Genomic DNA, 13,735 nt, shown 5'->3' with positions numbered 1-13,735 from the left:
TTTTTATTGTCGCCAATGTTGCTTTTTTGTTGTTTAAAAGCTCAAAAAGGGGAATGAATGAATGAAAAAATGAATGAAGAAACAGAACGGTGGGTTTTAGGATATAATTAGCGTTTATGTTTTGTTGTCGGTGAATAAATGAATGCAGAAACGCGGTTGAGTTGTTGATGAAGAGAAGAGATAACAAATAACAATTAACAAACCAGACAGACATGAGACAACAAGGGTTGGCTGGCGAAAGACACCAAAAGCATATTCTCTTGGTATATATACAAATAAGGAAAAAATTTCTCATTTCATTATATTTTTCCTATAATTTTTAATTTTCTATTTTGTCTAAATTTAGATTTATAAATATCCGAGACATTCTCGTGAGCTTAGTTCAGTTGGTAGGAACATTGTATTTTATTACAAGAGATCGAAGTTCAAATATCGGTCATCCCACTTTTCCACCTTGGTGGAATTTCTAGCTACTGCCTACTGGGTTAATTGACAACAACAGCAACAAAAAATCCAAGACATTGAGCTCAAATTGTTAGTGAACTCTTTTATAAGGATGAATCGTTTGAAAAAAATCGAGACTTTATTTACCATGCGGTCGAAATCTGAGTTATTGATGTCTCATTCCCCCGGAAACAAGAGGGTTAACGCACAAATAAAAAAAAAAAAGATTTATACTATCATTGGAGCAAAACTCATTGAGTACCAATAGGTACTGCTTCTCAAATAGGTACTCTCTCTCCTTATTATAATATATTTTTGTGGGACCTGCTTATAAAGATGTAGAGGGTTAACACAAAAAAAAAAAAGATTTTTAACCCCTCTATTCTAAAAATCTTTTTTTTTTAAAATTTTTGTATATCGACGAAAATAATAAAGTCATCATGAACTTGTTCAAAAAAAACAAAGTCATCATAAACTCACATACACAAATGAAATAGTTGGAGTTCGAATTCCGATTGTGATATTTGACTTAATAATTTTAGCATTTTTTTGTCAATTAAATTAAACTAGTGGACTAACATTCGAAATATTTAACCTTAGCTTTACACTTCTATATTTACCTCTTTTTTCTCGAGTCATGTTTTTGCTGACTTAAACATCAAAGTATATTTGCAGGCACACTCTATCTTTTTTGGATCTGGATCCTCTCAAGTTCACTCTATACTGTTATCCGTCGTACCATCATCTCAACTATTTATCTTTTTTCCTCTTATTCAAAACTGTTTCTTTTAATTAATTTATGTTTTATACATTCTCGACCGATTGAATAAAGACTAAAAAAAAGTTGACCTAATACAATAGAGAGAAGAGGATCTAATTCCATATTTTTTGAAGGATGTTTAATAGGGGGATTCTAGGGTGGGAGACCATGATAGGTCTCTCACCAATGCACCACAAGTTTTTTGGAAAAAAAGTTTTTGATTTTTCCGGAAAAAAGTTTTCGATATTTTCTCGGGAAAAATTTTCTATTTTTTCTTCGGAATAAAAGTTTCCGATTTTTGGGGAAAAAAGTTTCGATTTCAGATAAAAACAATTCCGGAGTTTTTCTGGAAAAAAAGTTTCCGTTCTTTTTACGGGAAAAAGTTTTGGATATTTTCCGGAAAAAAGTTTTAGATTTTTTTATGGAAAAAGTTCCTAATTTTTTGGGGAAAATAGTTTCGAAATGTTCACCTGAAAAAAATATTGCTGCTACAAAAAAGAGTGAAAAAACAGAAAATATTTGAAACTTTTTTTTCGAATAAAATATTGGAACTTTTCCGGAAAAATATCGGAAAATATCCGAAACTTTTTCCCGAAAAAATCGGGATTTTTTTTTTCAATATTTCTGCATGAGCTAACATAACTCACTTTGAACACACCCAGTCACCTTTCTTCATCTCAAGAGTTTTAGATAACATAAGTGCTCTAAAATTTAAAGGTTTGCCTTTTGCACCAGAATCATGTTTGCCTTTTGCACCAGAATCATGTGCAGTGGACTTTGAATGAGCAGGAACAGGAGCAGGAGGAGGGGACAACTCGCTCAACTCAATCAGCTGAGATAGAAGTTTTCTCGCAGATGATTCGATAACGTCTCGGCCAGGTGGTTTCTCTCCTCCAGAAAGAACAAGTGGATCTATTGCGTAAGACAAAAGTATCCGCACTATATCCACAGTTCGAACATCAGCTTCAGATTCCTGTAGAATCATGTAAGCTCTATCACAAGAGTCTCGCACATTACAAGCACTACAAACCTGGATAGAAGTAAACTTGTGTCATCATCTCCTCAAATTCAAATAGGAAAGAAAATGAAATCTCATATAATTATGACAACATTGAACTTTGAACATCTCGCACTTTTAATTCAAGAAGGCTAGCAATATATTATTGGAGAATGTTAACATGTGCACCAAGGGCACATGTTAAGGAAACAAAATTAGAAAGTATTAAATGTTGAAGCATTAAATTTTAACTTTTTAAGTATTAAATTTTTGTATCATTAAATGTTAAATTTCTATATTAAGATACCTTAACATGTGCCTTATATGCACATGTTAACAACACACTATATTATTTAACACTCATTTTTCAACAAACTATTTAGTACTTGGGTAAAAATTCCATGCTAACCACACTAAATAACTCAAATCCACTCTTCATTAGTATCGTCAGCACGAGATTTCAGTAGTTCATCCAATAATAAAGAGCGCTTGTGCATCTCAAAAGTTTATATTGCTAGCATTTTGCTTATTAAATATTACTTTCAAATTGCAACTAAATCACATATTTTATCCAATGAAAAGGTTGAATCACATATGATTATAAATTAGACTTTTGAATCGATAAAGCCTCAAATCGAATTTGCTTTCTCATGGCTTTTATCGAAAAAATAAAAAGGTGTGTAATTTTATAATACTCTTTTGAGTCTTTATTTTCATTTCTCTTATTTACTATATCACATAGATAATTTGAAACAATGATAAATTTTCTTATTTTTTATCTTTTCAAGTTTGAAACATTGTCTCCACCAACTATTTAGCTTCCCATGTAATTTATGGAAGAAAAAAAACAGTTTTTTTTTTTCTAATTTTATTGTCTAAATAGATCGATAATGTAGAGTTGAAGATCAAGAGATAATATTATGTAACTAAATGTCATCATTATTCCCACAAGAAAAACGTATGCATTAATAATTCCTACCCCAATGACTTTAAAAAACAATCCTATCATACAAATGACTTATGCTATAAATTATTCCCATGAAATGCATCAATCCTAAGGAGATGTTTTTTTGCTCTTCTTCTCCTTTAATTTGCTATGGGTCAAGTAGTTCTTCTTTCTTCTCTTTTGTTCCTAGATTTATTTTTCAATTGACCAATTTATATATTATTTCTAATAAAAAGTTTATTGTTTTCTTAAATTGATGCTTCTTTTTTTTTTTTTTTTTTTTTTTTTTTGCAATTTTGCACTCATTTTCAGCATAACAATTAGGATCTAGAGAATTTGATATTTACATAAAAAAAATTGATATTTTTTTGTGTGTTTGCAGATTACAAATTGAATCAACATACAAGGGAAAAGGTTATTCATTGTGCTATTTTTTTAATCATTCATTATACTATCTTTTTTTCTTAATTTATCCAAAAATAATAGGTTAAATTTAAGAAATATGAGCTAAGTTTTTTTATAAAATTAGACATTTGATAATGTCTACTATTTATTTATATATCACTCCAATTTTTTGATAATGTCTACTATTTGATAATGCGTTACTACTTTATAATTGTTTTTGTGTAGTTATATAGCTAAAAATTATATAAAAAAAAGTTAATTAATATTTTGAACCAATGTGATTTTATATAAATCATATATATTAAAGGGCAATCATGTTTTGTTTTAAGACAAAAATAGAAGAACAAAAACACTTTCGACTACAAATAAGAGTTATAACGTAAACTAATAATGAGCTATAATGTATAATTAATTGATATAAATAAGAATAGGCTAACTATTATATATTTATACAAATAAAGTCGGTGTTTTTAGATGCATAGATTGATCTCTCTTCTCAAACATATCTATACCCAAATCATATGCATCTTCTTCCCCAACACATACTAAAATATAAAATAGAAAATATTTTACATTATTCTATTATGTAGATTGTCAAATATTTAAGCTCATGTTTTTAATGATATAACATTTGTTTATCTAATTTTTTACCCTTATTTCTTGATTTCTTTTAATGATAAATGTGAATATGTCTATTTATTTTAGGTGAATGGGGAGATCTATAATAGGCTATAAAGAATTCTATTTCATAAGGTGTATCTGAACCGCTTGGATCTTAAGAGAATGATAGAAACAAAAAAACAATTGAAAATAATTTTTTGAATGCTTTTACTCATGTGACGTCATTGTTAATTATAATTGTAATTGTAATTGTAATTGTAATATATAATATACATGAAAAGTATTGGTGTAACTTGACTAAGAGGTTGTCAAAATAGATCTCCATACATTTATCATCTATAGTTTAAACATAGTTGATTGAGTAAAGTTTATATATGTGGGCAAACAATTTGTATTTTTTTTCCTTTGACTTGGACGAACAATTTGTGTTCTTCTTTTGAAGTCTAGCTCTAATATAAAATTTGACAAAATTTATTTCAAAGCTCTTTAAATGTCTATTTTTTGTTTTATCAAATAAGAATACTATTTACATAAAAACAGTAATTGAGTTTATAAAGGTCAAGATAAGTGTCTAACATTTTTTTTATAAAAATAATAATAATAATAATAATAATAATAATATTAATAAAGAGATTGAAATATAAATAAGATAAAGTTAGAGAGAATTGAGAGAGAAAATGCGATAAATATAAAGAGAATAATGGATATAAGTCGATGTCGTCGATCCTTAAAAATATATTAGTAGACTATAGTTTTTATGATAAGTTTTCTTCCTCATGCTTAGTGAACTTATGATGTGAACCGTAAGCTTCCAAAATAATGTCAAACCGATAAAATTAAAATGAACAAGATATTCATTTTTAATGCATTTTTTTATGTCTCCTTTCACATACATAGCGGGACTCATAATCTCATCATTTTGTTTTAGCAATATGACAAATTTATTCAAGCACAATGACAATGAAATGTTTTGGTAATATTGTAACTTTGGTATAAAATCTTTCATTTTAATAATGTTTTGACTTTAATTTGAAATATATTTAGAGGGTTAAAAATATATTTAATAACCCTATAAAATACTACTTAACACTACACATGCATGACAAAGTTGTTTTGAAAGCTCTTTGAATATTTAGTCTAATAGAAAAAGCCTCTTTGAAGTATAAAATAATTATTACTTTAAAAGCAAACTTTTGGGGAAAAAAAGAAAAAGCATATTAGAAGACTCATGCTTAAATGCACATAAGCATTCAACAACTTAGTATGGAAGATCATATCCAAATAATTCATTGTTTTCTTAATTAATTAGACTCATGCTTCTTCTTTTTACATTTTTATTTTCAGGTTTTATATATGCATAACAAGTAGAAAGATGAGTAAATATTTTGGAAAGTGAATCAACACTGTTTTAGGCAGCAAAGTCATGTTAAGGAAGATATGTTTGTGCAGGTTGGATCTTTAGAGGGACGAGTTGTGATGGAACTCGAAAACGCGCGCTACTACAAAAATAGGTGTTTAATAGCATTTTTTTTAACTTTTAACATCGCTTAAAAACGCTATGACTGAATCCGCTATTATAGGTCTGGGTGCTTATAATAGCGTTTAAAAAACGCTATCAAATATGTACTTTTAATATCGGTTTTTCCAAAAAGCGCTGTTGTATCTTCCTGCGTGCGACCAAGACGCTTTCAGAGATGGGTTTCGATAGCGCTTTTTTGTAAAAGCGCCGTTATATATAATCTATAATAGCGCCCGCGTTTATAAAACGCTATTATAATTCCTTGTCTGGACTAACTTTTAATAGCGCCCGTGTAAAAAGCGTTATTGTATGTCCTGTATTGATTTTTTTTTTACTAATCCTGTCCCTTTTTTTTAAACAATAAATTGCAATTTTTTTTTGTTTGACAACTTGCTCTTGAACTTTTAAAATATATAGTACCAATATATATATACTCTCAAAACATATATTATCAAATTTTTTTTAAAAAAATAGTGTTGTACCAAACAAACTCTAATAAAATAAAAACTCTTGTAATACATTTATTTCATAAATAAAACCAATCCGACTACAAGACAAATCCAAATTGAATAGTGGAAACACAAAGACCACTACAAAAGAGATATTGTCAAACTTTGGCCATAGCTTCTAATGAGAAAATCAATGACAAATTTTAGTACAAAACACAAAGACCACTACAAAAGATAGTCAAACTCTAGCCCTACTTTCTTCTGCGACCTGTCACTTGATGAGAACCGCCCACTTCATCGAAAAAGGAAGCCCTCAAACTACCTGTATATATAGATGTACAAGAAATTAGGCATTTGCTTGATAATACATCATTTGGCAGCATACAACTTGTCTTTCTCTCTTATAAACCACACAAATTCAGCATACACCTCAAAGTAGCAGCAAAACATTGCTAAAGTATTGCAACTCAGGATCTCCCGTCATGTCACTAACGCGCTTAGGCAGCATGCTCATAATTCATCCTACTTTCAATAGCCCATTTACAAATAATATTTTTAAGAGAAAAAATAGTATGACCTTGGGGACATTATGATTATCCCCATTACTCTAAAATTTGACAATGGATGTGTAAATGCAAGAATACCAACTACATTTTCTACCAAGCACAACAGTCATATCAGAATATATTTGGGTAATTAAATATTTATAGGATACAACTTACCAATTAATGATCAACTATTATTTTTGCAGCCTCTTTGCATCATTGATAACATCTTCAACCATATGGGTAGTCCACTCCTCCTTCACCTCATCTAGCTTCTCTTTAGAGTATGTAGAATGTCTATGGCGAGAAAAAAACTTCAAATATAAAAGTAACAAAAAATTGAGTCAGAAGTGAATTACACTACATTACATATACCTAGCTATATGTAAATATATGAAATAATAATAATAATTAAAATAATGTATATCATCAGGAATCTTATTTGGATATTGCATGATAACTTCTTTCATAAATCTCATGATAAAATATCCACAGTCAATAGTGTTTCTTTGACGAGGACACTAAAAAAAACACATTTGCAAAGATCAATTTTAATTTACACTACATAACTATTATTTACAATTAACAATAATTAGAAAATACCTTTATTTTATTCCATTTGATTTTATTTTTCTTTGACTAGGAGATTTTATTTTCACACCTGGCATGGTAGATTTGAATTGCACTAACAAAATTAAATTAACTTCAAATGAGTAATTATTACAAATAATAATCATACTGATATAACTGCTGAATTAAAAGAAATGATACTCACTTTTCAAACTTTGTTTTTATACTTCCATGATCTGAAGGTTCGCCACCGAGCGGATCCAAAAAATATATAACCTCAGCATTGGGATTGATGACAAACAAAACCCACGAATCCTGCACCCAAATTTGAATATTGCAATAAATAATCTACTTTTAACGCATTCACACACATCTCTTAAAAAATGTAATTTAAATATAAATCTTACCCAATATTATAAGGTGCAAGAATTATCTTTTCATCCTTCAACACCTTAGTTTTCATCAATAGCCTTGCTATATCTTTTCCTTGAAGATCATCAAATGATACATGTGGGGATAAAAATGATATCTTGTATGTTAATCCACGAGGACAAATAAGCTTGTCATAGAGATACCTTGAAATGAAAAAGAACAATTTCAGATATTGATAATATTACCTCCCAAACATAATAACATAAATATTAATTTGAAGGTCAAAATTAGAGAATATTGGTGATAATCGCGGTACCTAGCATACACGATGACAGCAAAGGCACTTAACTAGTCGTGATCAACAACCTCTTTTATGTGCGCTAAATGCAAATGTTCAGAAAATCCCTCAGAGAATATATCATCGCCCATATTTATTTCCATCACAGTTTCAGACTTCCAGGCATATTTCATATAATCATCAAGGAATTTTAATTTTTGTAAACCAGTTGAACCACCATTTTTAGGGTACGCCACTTGATTTTTCAAAATTTTCCGGTTTTTGGTTGGCGACACAACTGATTCAGAGGTTTGTACCTTATCCTTATTTTGGATTTTTTTTGGGATCTAAAAAGTTACATTACTTGAAGTAAGTCATTAAATAATAAAACAAATATATAGTACTTATTTATCAAATAAGGGTTGATAAAAAGTATTTTACCTTTTGACGTTCAACAATAAGTTCAACAAGTTTGAATGGCCATGGCACAATTGTACCTATTGCTTGACCAACTATCGAGACTTCTCCATATTCGATAGATATGGGCAATGGAGCGTCTGATATAACAGAAACATCCATAGCAACTTTAACATATCCAATAGGTAATTTAATGCCATGCACCATATCACCTTCGGTGTTGTGCAACTTGCCACGAGCCACCAAACGACGACTCGGGAATCCTAAATATATGTTTATAGATGAGATACCCTAAACCAATGAAAAATGAACAAGATTATTAGATATTATATCGAAGTATGTCAGCCAAAGCATACCGTTCATTTGCTGGTTATAGTTTTCTTGTTTATAAGTTCAAAAAATGTATGATTTCTTGTTTTCAACCAGGAGCCGGTGCAAATAACCCTTTAACTTTGATTCAATTCACTTGCAATTCAATCTTTCATCACCTAATTACAATTTCAGATTGGTTTTTTTATCATAAATATCAGTTTTAAAACCTTATTAGTTCTTGAACTCCATATCAGATGGGGTGAGACACTATAATATAATGAGAGTATTCTAAAACAGTATTTGGTATATTATCTTTATTTCGACTATGTATTTAGATTAATAACAACTTGAACTCCATATCAGTACATAAATGACAATAGATACTTAAGTAGTTATATTGCAAGTTACTTAAGTAGTTATTACTTATTAGTACATAAACAGTTATTTACTTATATCTTTGGAGCTCACCATAAATAACTATTGGAATTGTGGGGTGAAATACTATAATATTAATACAGAAACAGGTCCTGATATATCAATGCAGAAATCAGAATCACAAGGCAAAGAAGTGTCTTTTAAAACAGTGTCACTACTACAGAAATAAGAATCACACAAGGCAAAGAAGTCCCTCAAAATCTGGATCTCTACTTCATTTTAGTCACTAATACTTTATTTCAGTCACTAATTTCCTCCTTCCTATTAGATGATTTTAATCTTATTATATTAGTTGGATTTGGCTTGTATTAGTAGTATAAGTACTTGACCTAATTAATTATCACACTACAAGCTCCACTCTAGTGCATCTTAGACTTATGCAAATACACAGTGGCTAGTACTAGCTGATAGTGACCAATGATCTTGTTTGTGACAGCTCTCACAAGCAGATATCAGTAGCAAATTTAAATTAATGTCAATGAAATAAATTGAAAACACCACCAACAAGTTTCTTCTAACTAGCCAATAAATTATTTCACAAGCAGAAATCATAGCTAAATAGCCAATAATAATGTTGCAAATTAAATTAATGTAGCTAAGTTTGCTACATTAATTCAATTGATCTGCTTCATCATAACCATACCATAATAATGTAAGCATACAATTTATTTCACAAGCAGAAATCATAGCTAAATAGTCAACACCTAAAACAGTCTTCTAACTTAAATCAATTTTGCAAATTTAAATTTCTCAAACATCTATAATGTAAGCATATAACATAACCATACCTTAATAACCACGATTTGAGTTGTGACGGCACGACGATGAACAAGTACGACTTTCGAAAAATTGAATTGCTGGTATATGGTGGAGAGAAGAGGATTTATGGGTTATGGGTTAGGGCTCACAGTGATTTCTGGGTTCTTGGAGATTAGGGTTAACAGTTGGGTTCAAGGAATTGGATTGGAGGAAGATGAACATGAACCGTTTCTCAGAGTTCAATTGGAGGAAGATAAACAGGAAGGGTTTGAAGGAATTCGATTTCCAAGATGTCAGATTTTGTTTCCTTTAGATATTAGGGATTTGAAGATCGTGGATTTGAAGATCGTGGGTTCAATTGGAGTAAGATGAACTGATTTGATGCGGGAAAACGAAATCGTTCACCATCTGAAATTGGATCTTTGTTTTTGTGTTTATTTTTATTTTTATTTTGAAAAAAAGGGGTTCAAGGGGTCAAGGGTTCGAAACCCAACCACCACCCTTTTTAATTAATTTCAAACGCGCGTTACATGCTTTAAAAGCGTTTTTTTAAAAGCGCTATCATAATGGCTTTTCGTTTTGGGCTTTAAGAGCGGTTTCTTACAAAACGCTATTATAAGGTACACAGGTTGGAGCTTTTAATAGCGGTTTTCATACAAACGCTATCATAAGGGATCCGTTTTAAGTTTTAATAGCGCTTTCTAAATAAGCGTTATTAAAAGGGCGCTATTAAAACTCATTTTTGTAGTAGTGGCGAGCATACTTTCAAGATAAACTTACTCATACCTTTTCGCCCCATGACAACGACAATTTTGTTAAGATATATTATTTCATAGTCATGTATTGTAAATTTATTTGTTCATATGTTTTCTAAATATTGATTCCAAATAAATTTAGTGCCTACATTCTTATATTTGTCACATTTATCCTTCTAAACATCTCATCCTAAGTTTTACACTTTTGCTTTCTTTCGATTTTTTTCCCCAAAAATAACACTGCTATGGAGCTTATGGCTCATTTTCCAAATTTTATATTTCTATGACAGTGCAATTTTTTTATGTTCCTTTTTTCTAAGCTTAAGTTGGTGCTTATGTGTCATATCTAATTGCATATTATGCGTACTCTCTTCCTATGTAACCCTCATATAAATTCCTCAATTCCTCAATTATTAATCAACTATTTAGCTTCCATCTAATTTTTCTCAATAAAAAACCGTTTTTCTAATTTTATTATTATTATTATTATTATTATTATTATTATTATTATTATTATGATATAAAGAGATAGATAAATCGATATGTAAATTTGAAGACCAAGAGATAATATCTATGCCATAGCTAAATGCCACCATTAAAGGCCACATGAAAAACGTATATGCACTAATAATTCTTACCACAATGACATATGAAAAGGCAATCCTATGCTTATATGAAATGAAATTTTATTTTCTAAATATTCTTGCTATCCAACATTGATCATTCCTTGCATGGTAAATTTTTATCTTCTTCTCCTTTAATTTGTTTTGGATTAGTTGGTTCTTCTTCCTTCTTTTTTTTCTTTCTATATTAACTTTTTTATTTATCAACCGTTTAATAAAGAGTTTATTTGTTTTTTAATTGACATAGAGTAATTTTAAAAAAATGTTAGAAAATATTTTAGTTGTATTTTTAAAAATAATATATCTATCAAAATTGTTATTACTAATAAAATTTTCTTAAAAATCATTCTAATGAAGCCCGTGCAACGCACGGGTTGAATCCTTATTTTTATTTAATATATAATAATAATAATTATATATATTTAAACATTGTCTCCACCAACTATTTAGCTTCCCATGTAATTTATGGAAGAAAAAAAACAGTTTTTTTTTTCTAATTTTATTGTCTAAATAGATCGATAATGTAGAGTTGAAGATCAAGAGATAATATTATGTAACTAAATGTCATCATTATTCCCACAAGAAAAACGTATGCATTAATAATTCCTACCCCAATGACTTTAAAAAACAATCCTATCATACAAATGACTTATGCTATAAATTATTCCCATGAAATGCATCAATCCTAAGGAGATGTTTTTTTGCTCTTCTTCTCCTTTAATTTGCTATGGGTCAAGTAGTTCTTCTTTCTTCTCTTTTGTTCCTAGATTTATTTTTCAATTGACCAATTTATATATTATTTCTAATAAAAAGTTTATTGTTTTCTTAAATTGATGCTTCTTTTTTTTTTTTTTTTTTTTTTTTTTTGCAATTTTGCACTCATTTTCAGCATAACAATTAGGATCTAGAGAATTTGATATTTACATAAAAAAAATTGATATTTTTTTGTGTGTTTGCAGATTACAAATTGAATCAACTTACAAGGGAAAAGGTTATTCATTGTGCTATTTTTTTAATCATTCATTATACTATCTTTTTTTCTTAATTTATCCAAAAATAATAGGTTAAATTTAAGAAATATGAGCTAAGTTTTTTTATAAAATTAGACATTTGATAATGTCTACTATTTATTTATATATCACTCCAATTTTTTGATAATGTCTACTATTTGATAATGCGTTACTACTTTATAATTGTTTTTGTGTAGTTATATAGCTAAAAATTATATAAAAAAAAGTTAATTAATATTTTGAACCAATGTGATTTTATATAAATCATATATATTAAAGGGCAATCATGTTTTGTTTTAAGACAAAAATAGAAGAACAAAAACACTTTCGACTACAAATAAGAGTTATAACGTAAACTAATAATGAGCTATAATGTATAATTAATTGATATAAATAAGAATAGGCTAACTATTATATATTTATACAAATAAAGTCGGTGTTTTTAGATGCATAGATTGATCTCTCTTCTCAAACATATCTATACCCAAATCATATGCATCTTCTTCCCCAACACATACTAAAATATAAAATAGAAAATATTTTACATTATTCTATTATGTAGATTGTCAAATATTTAAGCTCATGTTTTTAATGATATAACATTTGTTTATCTAATTTTTTACCCTTATTTCTTGATTTCTTTTAATGATAAATGTGAATATGTCTATTTATTTTAGGTGAATGGGGAGATCTATAATAGGCTATAAAGAATTCTATTTCATAAGGTGTATCTGAACCGCTTGGATCTTAAGAGAATGATAGAAACAAAAAAAAAATTGAAAATAATTTTTTTGAATGCTTTTACTCATGTGACGTCATTGTTAATTATAATTGTAATTGTAATTGTAATTGTAATATATAATATACATGAAAAGTATTGGTGTAACTTGACTAAGAGGTTGTCAAAATAGATCTCCATACATTTATCATCTATAGTTTAAACATAGTTGATTGAGTAAAGTTTATATATGTGGGCAAACAATTTGTATTTTTTTTCCTTTGACTTGGACGAACAATTTGTGTTCTTCTTTTGAAGTCTAGCTCTAATATAAAATTTGACAAAATTTATTTCAAAGCTCTTTAAATGTCTATTTTTTGTTTTATCAAATAAGAATACTATTTACATAAAAACAGTAATTGAGTTTATAAAGGTCAAGATAAGTGTCTAACATTTTTTTTATAAAAATAATAATAATAATAATAATAATAATAATATTAATAAAGAGATTGAAATATAAATAAGATAAAGTTAGAGAGAATTGAGAGAGAAAATGCGATAAATATAAAGAGAATAATGGATATAAGTCGATGTCGTCGATCCTTAAAAATATATTAGTAGACTATAGTTTTTATGATAAGTTTTCTTCCTCATGCTTAGTGAACTTATGATGTGAACCGTAAGCTTCCAAAATAATGTCAAACCGATAAAATTAAAATGAACAAGATATTCATTTTTAATGCATTTTTTTATGTCTCCTTTCACATACATAGCGGGACTCATAATCTCATCATTTTGTTT

At 28.6% G+C, this 13,735-nt stretch overlaps 1 long non-coding RNA gene across 2 annotated transcripts; it reads right to left on the bottom strand.

Annotated features, from left to right (window-relative positions):
- Positions 1-7,296: 7,296 nt before the first annotated feature.
- On the bottom strand, positions 7,297-10,166 carry LOC123899086. Of its 2 annotated transcripts, XR_006805505.1 has the most exons (6): positions 9,858-10,166; positions 8,347-8,585; positions 7,945-8,252; positions 7,664-7,831; positions 7,462-7,571; positions 7,297-7,371 (listed from the first exon to the last, which is right to left on the bottom strand). It is a non-coding gene; the product is annotated as an uncharacterized LOC123899086 (long non-coding RNA). The 2 variants fall into 2 exon arrangements; XR_006805506.1 differs by lacking the exon at positions 9,858-10,166 and having other exon boundaries at positions 8,347-8,609.
- Between the last annotated feature and the right edge of the window lie 3,569 nt (positions 10,167-13,735).

Source organism: Trifolium pratense, linkage group LG7 (genome assembly GCF_020283565.1).
Source record: "Trifolium pratense cultivar HEN17-A07 linkage group LG7, ARS_RC_1.1, whole genome shotgun sequence".
Lineage (NCBI taxonomy): Eukaryota > Viridiplantae > Streptophyta > Magnoliopsida > Fabales > Fabaceae > Trifolium > Trifolium pratense.
This window is presented reverse-complemented; position numbering and strand designations above follow the sequence as displayed.